The following is a 13,386-nucleotide window of genomic DNA, read 5'->3' on the forward strand; positions in this document are numbered from 1 at the left end:
AGCATGTTTTCCGAGGGAGGATACAAATCTAGGAGACGACAGCACACCGGACTTCGATTTTTGGTATTTCAAAAAGGAGGGCCGTAGTGCGTTCGCAATTGCGTTAAAAAAATGTGTTTTACGATTGCCGTTATTAAATGTTATACAAATGTCGCCTACAAAGCTTCTAAATTTCATGATTTTTGACGTCACGAATCAAAAGAAGCGAGGAGGAGAGCGGCAGAGGAGGACGCCAAAAATAAAGAGGCGCGGGCGCGCGTAGGAATATAGCTTTTTTTTTTTTTTTGCGATGCGTTTTTTTTTTTTTGCTGTCTATGACTACAATTTGCATCGTTTTAGACAATAAAAAAAATACGACCCTTGGGGTGTCAGTGCCCCTTTAATGGGACTTCTATAGCTGTATCTCTAAAGACGTCGAATTTTCCTCTGTGGAGTGAAGCGCAAAATATATATTTTTTTTTTTACAGTTTGCTCGAAATAAAAAAAATTTGAAACTTGCTCCTTTCTTACAAATAACCCTGTACTAGTTTTTTTTTTTTTTTTTTGTAGTTCTTGAACTGCATTGAACTCTATGTGCACCGTAAACGTCGGATACAAGGACAACAACTTCAGCCAAAGAGAAAAGAAAGGTTCGAGCATGCAGTTTTTGTTACTTTTTTATTTCCCGAAATAGTGCGTGAAATCAAAAACTAGCGCCTGGAACATACTCTGTAAACATGACGAACTCTGGCGTTTTAGGCACTAGCTGTCTAAAGTGAAAACGTGTTTCGTGCACGCCTCCTTCTCCTTTAAAATTCTTTTCTATCCTTGTTTTCACCTCAAGAACCGAAGGAAAGCAAGTCCGACTCCTCGCGGAGTATTACAAATTTCGCACTTCATGTGGATCATTAAGACATATGTAGGCGAATTTTAGATTACATATATGTTACCTTATCAAGACGCACGCGTTCCAAACGCCGAAAAGCATCGCTTTTTCCTCCGAAAACCAAATCTCGTAAGGACTACTTTGCGCCGCGTATGAACAATGCGTAAAACTTGCTTTTTTTCTTGAGGGGAAAACGGGTATAGATAAAAAGCTTTCAAATGGGACGGTTTCCTTTCTGTTGCGTTTTCAGGAAAAATAAATAATTTTTCGTGGATTGTTATTTATAAGATACTTTAGAAATGGTAATCGAAATTTAGACACTAAGAAAAATCATAATTTGTTTGTTTGTTTTGAAGCAGGTAAAAGGCGACACAGCATTCTACCCTTTTTACTCTATTTTTAAGTTTATGTTATAGTTCATTACTTCAACCCAAGGCCAGGAAAAGATTTAAAAAAACTGGCATGCAAAAATACCGTCTCAACTTACCGTTGCCCCGTGTACTTCGTTTAATTTCCTTACTGCAATTTCATTTTTTTACGGCTTTATTAGTGCTTTCGTGGATTTTTACTCTTACGCTAGTAAATTGTTTTTTTTTGGTACTATTTGTGTTTGTTTTTTTGTTGACAAATTGTATGGGCTCTGTACAACCTGCTATGTTCTGCGCGTGTATTGACTCGCACGTTTATGTGTTGAATTTTTTTTTTCCACACTGCATATATTTGCATATATAGTTGTGTGTAGTTTGTTGCGCGTGTATCGATGACAACCTGTTTTTCTTATGGCTTTGCCTTGGGTATGTACGGGAGGGTCCGTTGAGATTATTTTTGAAGTTTAAAATGAGGTATTAATAACACTGATATGTTTTATTTTTTATTATTTTTTACGACGTTATTCTTTTGTAGAGGAGTATGCGCTATCAACTACTTCACTCTTAATGTGGTTATCAGGGATAAACGCAATAAATGTGTTCTGTAATTGTGCTATCCCTTGATTCACTTGATCATTCAAGAGATTTACACATTGCACTTATCTACTTTTTTTTTACATATGTGGCTCCTTCACAATAAAGACATATGGGAGGGGGGGGGGGGGGGGGGGCGGCAAGACTTTTAGCGTGTCTGCAAACTCAGAAATTCAGCATGTAAATTTTCCGTAACTCTAAGCGTTCTAGTGATGAAACAAGCCATTTGAATCAAGAACATAAAAATGTATGTATGAAAATATATTATAAGGTAGGACGTAATATTACGTGATATGATACGATTTGTCTGCAACATAAACAGACAATGGTAACATATAAGATATTGCCTGTAAAAAAGAAAAAAAGCTATTTTTTTTTTTTATCTAAAACATTATACCATCCTTCAGTATATCTCTGAAGATGACACTCAAATAATTAGGATGAAGACTCACCCCTTATAGCTTCCGTCATACAGCTTAAAGTCAGGCATAGCGCAACGACGAGCAGAAGGGTCTTCATGGCTGCACCTCTTGCACCGGGAAGCGTGGTCCTCCTGTCCGGGCACTCTTCCAAGCTACGCGGTTTAAATACTCTGCTTCAAGCTTAAGTTCAGTGCGCTTGTTTTCGAACAAAGTTGGTACCATCTGACGTGCATCCGGGTCACTGCATGAGGGCACTGGTGTAAGGTCATAGAACTCAGCCCTCCTGAAATACTGCTTCCTCTAGAGAACACGTGGCGGCCGTAGAACAGTGGGTTGGACGACCTGTGATGGAGTTTGTCGCTCGAGTCCTTGTCTGTTTCCTGTGTGTTCAGCTAAAAACGAAACATGTGCAGTGTTCTCTACATTGTATCCCTTACCTCGTTGCCTCTCTCTCTCTCTCTTTCTCGCTTTCTGTCTACCTCTGCACCATGAGAAAAAATTATTAAGGAACAACGAATAAATAAGTTGACTGATTGATTAATCAAATTATCATTGGTGCTTCTAACGCAGTACGCAATATTCCCCTTGAAACAATTGACGAGATCGAACCAGTGGGGACGCATTGTCCAGCATTTTTTTTTTTAACACAGCTGGGTGTTTACCCGTCACAAGCTCTGTGGGCTGGATCCCTTAGGCTTAAGTCATCTTCCTCAATCGAGCCAACAGCTCCTAGGAGACAATGCCTATTCCTGACGTCATCGAGTCCCTACCCGCCCCTAGCGGTAAACGTGACAAAACTTCAGAGCCCCTTCTACCTTACAGAATCGTCTTCTGCCGGGCAGAAAATCTTTTCCCAGTTTCCTTCTCTCCATTCCCTCTCGCACTCTTCTCTCCCCTCCTCTTTCCACGGGAACGGGAAAGAGAAGTGTGCGAGAGAGAACGAAGAAAAGGAAACTGGAAACCGGTTTTCCTTCGCGGCAGAAGACGATTCGGTAAGTCGGCCTACGAGTGAAAAAAAAAAAAAAAAAAAAAAAAAAAAGTGAAAGCCGTTTACAACTTCCTGTAACGCCGAATTGGAGCGCAGCTCTTGAGGAGGAGGAGGGAAGGGTACTGAGGGGAGGGTAGACCCCTCCTCCTTTTCCTCCTCCCCTCATTCTTTAATATGCTCCGGGGGGGGGTCACGTGACTTCGGGGAGGGGGGTCACGTGACCCCCCTCCTCCCCCTCCTCCTCGCCCCCAAGGTCATGTGACCCCCTCCCCCCGAGGTCACGTGACCCCCCCGGACCATACTAGACAATGAGGGGAGGAGGACAAGAAGGGGGGAGGAGGAGGAGCGGAGGAGGAGGGGGAGGAGGAGGGGAGGAGGAGCGGAACAGGAGGGGAAGGAGGAGGACAATGAGGGGAGGAGGAGGAGGAGGGGGAGGAGGAGGGGGACGAGGAGGGGGAGGGGCGCAGTTACGCCGACGGCGACGCCGACGCCGCTCAGGCTGGAAACGGGCCCCTGAGAGCTGCGCTCTAAAACATTGCGATAAAACGGAGGACTAGAGGACGGAGCGCACCAACACGGTGCTACAGTTCGACGAGAGTACGCCGCCAAGTGGCAGACGCTTTTCGTCTTGGCGTCACCGTGTGCTAGCGTCGCGATCGTTATGAGACGCCAGCCGAGAGCTGCATCAGAAAACACCAAAGAATGCTTCGCGTTGTTCTTCCCATGGGTTGAGTTCTCAACACAGCCGCTAGGGGCGTGGCTGTTCCATCTCCTCGCCACTATATCTTAAGCGGAATTCAGTAGAAACCAGTAGCTCATTCGACCTTGAGAGGTTTTGCATTGACTCCTTTGGAAACACTCTCTTGGAATAAATAAAAGAAAAACTTTAACCATGCTGCGAAAACAAACGAAAGAATTCTCCCATAAACAAAATGTTCCGGCCGGAATCACCGCGGGAGAAGACAGAACAATTGCAGTAAACCTCTTTTTTTCTTCATCTTTTTTCTCAACGTTTATTAAACTTTTTTTTTTCAAGAATGCGCGGCAAATATTTGAGCTTGCCATTGTTTGGATTTCTACTCTGAGCATGCATTGGACATGATCGGGGCTGTGTCAGCATTCGGTGCGATCTCGGCTCAGCTCCCATCGAAATCGAGCGCTGCGTCTGCAATCGGTGAGGGCTCGGGACCAATCGCACGCTTCGTGATCAAGAAATGGTAAACGCCAATGTTGCCTGACGGAGTTTGAAAAGGGTCTATTAAATTCACTTCCATTCAATATCACTGACTTTGTGATCATAAAAAATGGGACAGAAAAAAAAAAAAAACAATGCTACACAGTGTACTTGACATTATAGTCCCTGCGCCCTGCGAGGTATACTACATTGACTCCACTTTGATATGGACACTTCCGTTCTCCGAGAAAACCGTTCATAATACGAGTTGTCCATATTAACGAGACAGAAAAATGCACGTGTTTGCTCAGTTGCTCCCCCGAAAATGGTGTTCGTATTGGGGGATGTTCGTATTAACGGGAGCCATATAAACGCGACATGATTGTATTTCAAGTGCCTAAATAAACAGCATGGTTACAAAAAAGAAATCTTAATGTTTTGCGCGATCTTTATTATAGGCCTATAAAAATGTAACTACCGGATGCATTGATTGCCCAAAAGCTCTATGGATTTTTCGGTGCAACATCCTCCGTTTTACGGATGCGTTCACTCTATATTTTACGCGTACTAAAGAAACAAAACAAAGCATTTCCTTTGTTCTTTGCTTTCTACTGTGCAATTTCCTCGGTGTATGTAGTCATGAAAACTGGAAACCAAAATAAGCCGGCATTACCTGCTGGTAGCCTTCAAAACAAAACTCAAAGCAAAAAAAAAAAAAAAAGCGTTATGTTTAATCACGGCTACGTTAACGGCAGAATTATCAGGTCGATTTGGTTTCGGCCTTTGGGGCTTTGGGTTATCATCATTTGAGGCGTTTGAGTTAACTTGTAATGTTAGAAATGAAGCTGAGCGGATAAATGTCCCCGCTAAATTTGGTGAGAAAATTTGGACATCATATATCCAACGTCATCATCCGACACCGCGACGTCAATTGAAGTCTTTCCTATAGATCAATTTAAGGAACCATTTCTAAGCTAAATTTAGCGGGGAAGTTGCGTCGTCACGTCACTGTAGCGATACACGACTATGTAAAATCACAATCATGCGACGTCACAATCACTGACGACAGTCATATGACGTCACCGAGTTACTCTATCACGTGTCGTCAAAGTTTGCCCGCTAGACTGTACAGCAAAATTTTGCCCGCTAAATTTAGCGAGGATTTGTGACGTCACGTGACAACGTAATTTTTGCAAATGTGGCAAATTCTGAATGTTTTTATTAGTTGTGGAGAAATGTGCCACCGAATATTATGGAGAAAAAAAAACATTTTTTTTTTCAACAGTATTGAAAGAACCATTTGTCTCGACAGTCTCGATCGTGACTTTGACATGAAACTCAAAATGCTCTTATGGCTCAGTACAGAGTTAGCCTTTTTTCAGAATAGAAGTGGAAATCCTTGTTCTGCAAAACGGGATAATTTTATTGGACAAAACAGGAAATGAGAGCAAATTCAAAGTGATGTACTTCACTCTCTTTATTTTTAGTTTTTATTAAATCAAACGTCCGAAAACGCTCACAACTTCTTTTTTTTTTTTAATGGCGAGGAAAAGGTTTAATTTTATAATGTTCCGAAGAAAAATTATGCTGTTTTTGTTTCGTTGTAACAGTTCACTAAAAATCTTTTCTCTTTGATATTAAAACAAAATCCACCGTCCAGACTCATTCTCGAAATAAATGTCAACGTTGTAGTATTTATTTTTGATATCTTTGCGCAAGACGTCATTGTTAGGGGATCCCCAAGCGGCAAAAATACTGAAACTCGTCGGGGGTGGCTGCAAAGTGCTGCGTCATTGGAACAGCCTGCCGGACGACAATCGAACCGCGAGTTCTCGGAAATTTCGCCACTGAAGTCCGCCAGCCACACTTTTCGCCACCTGACTCTAGAAAGCACGACTGTACATATCGTGTAAGAAGAAGAAAAGAACTGGCAGCGATCTTGATTACCTTCAAAGCCCTTACGACATGCATGAAAAGCATTACATGGAATTGGCGGGAAAAATAATGAGGGAGTCTGAGCTTCACATGGCGTACATTTTCCCGCTAAATTTAAGGGGGGGGGGGGGGAGACTGAAATGTTGTTTAGGCCACATGACGTTACGGTCACGTGGCGTCGATCCCCCCCCCCCCCCCCCCCCCCCCCCCTAAACATACCGGGGGAAACAGGGTTGGTGTCGGGGTCACAAAGCGTGAATTTCCCCGCTAAATTTAGTGGGTAACTGATGTGTAAGTCACGAGACGTCGATTTTCCGCTAAATCTAGCGGGGAAACTGATTTGTTGTTTTGGCCATGAGACGTGAATTTTCCCGCTAAATTTAGCGGGGAAACTGAGTTGACGTATAGGTCACGTATCGTCAGTTTCCCCAAGGTGTATAAGTCACGTGACGCCACTTTCCCCGTTAAATTTAGCGGAAGATGCACGAACAGACGGACGAACGGACGGACAGACAAAACTTTGGGATTGGGGTGAGGGGAGAGGGGAGCGTTCGTAAGCGTTTCAAGCTTTAAAACTGAGGTTGAGAGGAGGAGACGGGAGCGTGCAGTGAAGTCAAGGCGCCAAACTCTGATTGGAGGGATAGGGGATAGGCGCAAATGGTCAGTTTGAGCGCGCCGCGCGCCTCGAACGCGCGGCGCCGCTATTCGCCGAATTCAGTCACGTGAGGAGCAGGATCAACGTGCCGTGCAGGAAAGACGGCGCTACGGGGACGAACGCACAACTCGGGCTCTAATCTCGTCGCCAATAGCTGATCGTAACCATCGCAATCGTACTCCGAAGTTTAGGCGAACTACCTCTGTATCGTAACTTCAACTCACTATAGATGGCGTGGCGGTATTTTCAAGATGGCGGAAGTGACGAGGATAGACTCTCCAGGACGCCAGCGGGCGATCCAGGCACACCATCGGAGAGCAAGCACTTACGTATCGTGTTTTACAGATTACGAAGCCGCTGACCGAATTATCGCCTGTCATCGGTAGCGACACAAGTTTCGCGTCACAAGCCTGGTTCGGCGACATCGCTTCTAGCAACGCTCCTTCCAAGACCGCAGCGCCAGCTAAACCAAGACTCGGTCACCCGACTTCCTGGCACATCCCTATGAAAGCTGCGACCGGCGACAGTTCACGCCACTCCAGCGGGCGATCCAGGCACACCATCGGAGAGCAAGCACTTACGTATCGTGTTTTACAGATTACGGAGCCGCTGACCGAATTATCGCCTGTCATCGGTAGTGACACAAGTTTCGCGTCACAAGCCTGGTTCGGCGACATCACTTCTAGCAATGCCCCTTCCAAGACCGCAGCGCCAGCTAAACCAAGACTCGGTCACCCGACTTCCTGGCACATCCCTATGAAAGCTGCGACCCGCGACAGTTCACGCCACTCCAGCGGGCGATCCAGGCACACCATCGGAGAACAAGCACTTACGTATCGTGTTTTACAGGTACTGTTGTGGTAATTATAATGCAATTAAATGCAAAGGTGCAAGCGAGCTTCTCCAGGGATTATTTTCATCACTGTTGTGGTCTTTTTCTCTCGCTTATACTTGTCTGGATGGCCTGCTGGATTGCGCGGTGTCAGTTTGTGCAAGGGCTCAAAATGACCACTGTAAAAGAATTGGCGAAGATTTTGTCGGAACTTTCGACAAAACTGGATGTGATGAGCACTAAAGGAAACACCGAGCTATCGGGAATGTCGATGGCGATGGACTCCATGAACAAAGGATTTGAAGAGTTTAAGACAACGATGACAACTGTCACAAAAGAAATGAAGGAACTAAAAACCGAGCAACAACAACTAAAAAAGAAAACCATGATCTTGCAAAGGAGTTGGAAGGCATATGAGGCGCAGCGTTGTGGAGATGAAACAATACAGTCGCAGAAATAACCTGGAAATTAAAGGGCTTCCGTATACCTCTCACGAAAACCTTGCTGAGATGATGACTGACATCGGAAGCAAAATAGGCGTAGAAATTGCAAACACACACATCGATGTTATCCACCGTATGCCCACAAAAGACAAAGCAAAACCGAACGTGATTGTACGGTTCATCTCCCACAACGTCCGTGACAAGGTCCTTCTGTCAGCGAAACGAAACAGGCTGACAACGTCCGATTTGGGTTTTGAGCATTCAGGACCGGTGTATGTGAATGAACATCTATGCCCGGAGTACAAACTGCTGCATGGAAAAGCCACTGTAAAAAAGAAGGCCAACAACTGGAAGTACTTATGGGTGTCACTAGGAAAAATTCTCATGAGGAAGGTCGAAAAGTCTGGTGTTGTTCAAATAATTAGTGAAGCTGACCGCGCTTTGATTGTGTAACTTATGAAAGCACCGTTAGCCAGATTAAATACAGCACAGTCATGGAAAGTTTTCTCCCGTCAGAAATAAAGCATTATCTTGGATGCAAACCGTTGTTGAAATGTTTCCACCTCAATACGCAATCTGCAAAAAATAAGATAGCAGATCTTGAAGATTTTTTTGTTCAGTTTGATAATTTTTTTGATGTAGTACTAATGCTATCGGAGACGCGGTACTCCGATGACATAAATGTCTTCAAATTGCCTATGTACACCAATCATCTCGTGAACCGTACTAGGTCTCGTGGCGGAGGCATATCGATGCTGATCAAAGACTGCATCGATTGTGAGCAAATCCCGGAATACTGCTGTACAACTAAAAGTGGTTTCTTCACTAGCAAATCGAACTGTCTTCTCAGTGTTCTACCGCCCGCCAGACGGTAAATTTTCCAAGTTTTTCTCGTTTCTGGAAGAATTCCTAATGTTTACAAACACGAATCGGTATAACCTAATATGTGGAGGCGACTTCAACATAAATATGTTATTTGATCATTCCCACCGAAGAGAACTAAAAAATACTATTGAATTAAATGGCTGTATGGATGTAATAACGAGCCCTACAAGAATCATCTTAAACTCAGAAACACTACTCGACTTATTTATAACGAATTTCACTTCTATTAATGTGAAAGCTGGCGTGGTCAGATGCGAGCTTAGCGATCACTTTCCAATATTCGTATCCGTAGACGAACACAGTTTATATAGGCCGAAAATGAAACAAACTGCTAAGTTACAATATATAACACCTGACAGTCTGGAGAGTTTTAGAGTGACACTGTCAAATACAGATTGGAGTGCAGTGTATCAAATGGAAACTGTCGATAAGGCGAATAATACCTTTATCATTATTTTCAAAAAACTTTAGCAACAGAAATTTCTCTACAAGCAACTAAAAATATCACGGAACATTCGTAAGGCTTGGATTACACCAGATATTTTAGGTAAGACTCATATAAAAATGTCCTATACGACAAATTTATTAAAACAAGAGACCCAGTCAAACTTAAAATATTCAAGTCATACCGTAATCAATTAACTAAGGAAATACGAAATGCAAGATCACGGTACCACTCTGATTCTTTTAAAGCAACTTTTGAGCGCACGGACCGTGTATGGAACATATTAAACTCGGTTCTCGCCCGTTCTGAGACTCACTGCCAAATTGACCATATATTTCATAATGGCGCACGGCTAGCCCAATGTTCGTTGGCAGATGCCTTCAATTACTATTTTGTAGACCCGGTGAATATGATTTCAACAGAAGACGCTTGCAAATATCTAAAATCTCGTAGTTCTATTTTTTTTTTCATCCAATTAATGAAGCTGAAGTAGTTTTCAGTATTTCACAGTTAAAAAACAGCACCAGCTGTGACCCACACGATATCCAGATTAAACCGGTCAAATATGTCTCGGATATTATAGCCCCTTGCTTAACTTACATTTTTAATCTGAGCTTAACTAGCGGTACATTCCCCAAAAATATTCATATAGCTAAAGTAACTGTGCTTTTTAAAAAGGGAGATAAAAATATAATAAGCAATTATCGACCAATTTCAATTTTACCGGTATTTTTAAAATGCATCGAAAAGGTGTTGCAATATCGCCTAGTAAGTTTTTCTGATAAATATGATTTATTAAGTTCTTCTCAATTTGGGTATTGAAAAAATAAGTCAACCGAGAAAGCACTGCTTGAACAAAAATAATGCATTTTGCGGGAGTTTGAGAGGGGGCACTTAATGCTAGGTGTATTTATAGACTTTACGAAAGCGTTTGATTATTTAGACCACAACATTCTTCTTAAAAAATTAGAATACCAAGGTATTCGAGGAACTCCTTTAAAACTAGTAGAATCATACTTGAAACATCGTAAACAGTACGTAAATATAGCTGGTTATAGTTCTGAAATCAAACATATTACCGCCGGAGTCCCACAAGGCAGCATACTTGAACCTTTCCTTTTCAACATTTACATAAATGACATTATCAATATCAACTCCGTGACAAAATTCATCATCTACGCAGATGCTACTAGTGTTTTTTTTTTTTGTTTTTTTTTTTTTTCAGGTACAAACGGAAATGAGTTGATAGACAGGGCGAACATGGCTTTAACTCAGCTTGAGGCTTGGGCACAATGTAACTGCTTGAAGATCAACACTAATAAAACAAAAGCAGTACTTTTTCGGCCAAAAAATAAAATAATATAATTAAACAAACACATTTTTTGAATTCATGCCCAATAGAAATGCTTAGTTCCTTTAATACTTTGGGAGTTCTCTTTTTAGAAAATATGTTATGGGACACACATGTACATAGTGTTATTTCAAGATTATCACGTGTTATTGGTCTAACACATCGTCATCAGTTTATACTCCCAACTAGCGTTAAATTATTAATTTACAACTCATTGTTTTATTCCAGTCTAAGTTATTGCCACCTTGTTTGGGACACTACCACGTTCATAAACCTAGAGAAACTATATTTGTTACAGAAAAAAATGTTGACAATTATTTCAAATGTTTCCTATCACACTCAACAATTATTTGAACGCTTCCGAGTACTTGATATAAAACAACTATATAATTATAGGCTGACTTCCTCTTTTAAGTTGGAACAAAGTAGACACTCAAGCTTCTTTTCTGAGTTAGCCTCCCTACAGTGCCGTATACCTACCTACACCACTCGACACGTGGAATGCTGGAAATTTTCCAAATGTAGTAATAACTATGGGTGTCAAATGTTAAAATACACGCTCCCTAAAATACTAAATTGGCTAGATGAAAAAAAAAATTTAACATTGCAGAAGTGTCTTTCTCTGAACTTCGCGGTGTGTTTTTAGATCTGAAACCATAATAAATCCACTATTTTTGCTTTCAGACAGTGCTTGTATTATGATTGTATAATTTCTACATGTTTGCTCTTGTACCATTTTTTGCTCCACCAAGTTGTATTTCATTGACAATAAGGGGGCCATGGGCTCGTCAAGCTGTCTCGACACAGATTTTTTCCATGGCCTCCTCCATTGATGTACCATTGATGGAAATAAAATGCATTATTATTATTATTATTATTATTTCCCGTGCGCCTGCTCACTGACAGCTTCTCAGTGTACGAAAAGGAATTTATTTGGCAAAAAAATACGAAGTGGTCAGGCAGGAGCGTATCACGGGTGACGGAGATGTTGACGCGCTATAAAAAAGCGCGCATGTTGATTTTTTAGAAGTTGCAAAGCGGAACACAATTACTCCTATCTTAACATACTCGTTTTTTTTTTTTTTTGCTTTCTTTTTTCGTTAAAACTGCATGATGCGAAAACACGCCAATCAGATTCACACGGTAACAGCAGCACCAAAGCCGATAGTCTCCGCCGCACTCAACTTCCTCGGAGATGGGGGGGGGGGGGGGGGGGGGGGGGGGGGGTCCTGGTCCGGGTGGTGCTCGCCCGATGACAGGCCCCGGGAAGTTGATAAAAAAAAAATGTAAAAAAAAACCTAAAAATTGTTTGATCCCGCTGAGTGCATTACGACGTTGGTTGGCTTTACAGTGGCCAGTCTTGCCACGTTTATTTCAAAACAAAACATGAACTCAACAGTGAATTAAAATTAAACCCCACACTTTTGTCCCCAGTTTCCAAAAATCGAATCGAAGCCAATCCCCGGAGAACCCTCTCGGCACTCCTTTTGTAGACTTCTGGGTGCCTGTTTTCCCCTCAGGGACGGACCAATCACTTCAAATTCCACCACTCCCGTGGTACACTGTTACCCAATGGTCGGCGAGCTGTCAGCCTGGCGCTCCAACCGCCAAAACCAAATTCCTTCTAGAGTCATTGCCTGCATTTTTCCCAGTCTGGCTGGCGCCAACAGCTCAATTATTACACCGGGCAAAAAGCGACAATTTGACACCAACTGGCGAAACCCTCTATACACAGGCACACTCGGTTAAAAGCCAAAGGCAGCTCCAAGCGCAGGCTCGGCCGCGATGCCCTCGCAAATGCTTCCTCCAAAACGCCGACACCAACATAGAAAGCCAAAACAAGAATAATGATAACGTAACTTTCAAGATAAACTTTTCTAAAAAAAAACACCTTAATTAATAAGCAGGATTTCTACATACTTAAGAGCCGCCGTCCCCGCTCCTCTGGTTCTTGGTTCGTCCGTCCGCGAGAGGGCGAGCGGACGACCAAGCAGAGGGCGGGCGCTTATTAAAAGTGTGTTCTTGCCCCGTATTGCGGCGCTCTCGTCTGCAAAGCCGCAATAGCTGATTGGCTGTGGGGCAAAGGCTCACAGGTTTGAACATGTTTGAATGCGGAACGGCGTCCTTGCGGCAGGAAGCGGTTGCTTGCGGCACGAAACCCGCCCAATGTTTGACGGTTGCAGACGGCATACTTCAGTCCTTTCGTCGTCTGCAGTAGGCATTTCGAGACGTCTCGAGGACCGGAAGATGCCGTCACAAATATTTCAGAAACTAGCTTGCGTCGCAGCGCTCCGCAGCGCTCCGCAGCGCGACACAAGAGAGTAGAGCCGAGCTCAATTTTCCAATGTCTTGCGGATAGACCAATCAGAAGCCGAGAAAGATAAGACAAGGTCACCTCCCCCGCGCCCGTCGGAGCGGCCCTGCGGCGG

The sequence above is a fragment of the Ixodes scapularis genome, unplaced genomic scaffold, assembly GCF_016920785.2.
Source record: "Ixodes scapularis isolate PalLabHiFi unplaced genomic scaffold, ASM1692078v2 PGA_scaffold6__148_contigs__length_123643588, whole genome shotgun sequence".
NCBI classification, from domain to species: domain Eukaryota; kingdom Metazoa; phylum Arthropoda; class Arachnida; order Ixodida; family Ixodidae; genus Ixodes; species Ixodes scapularis.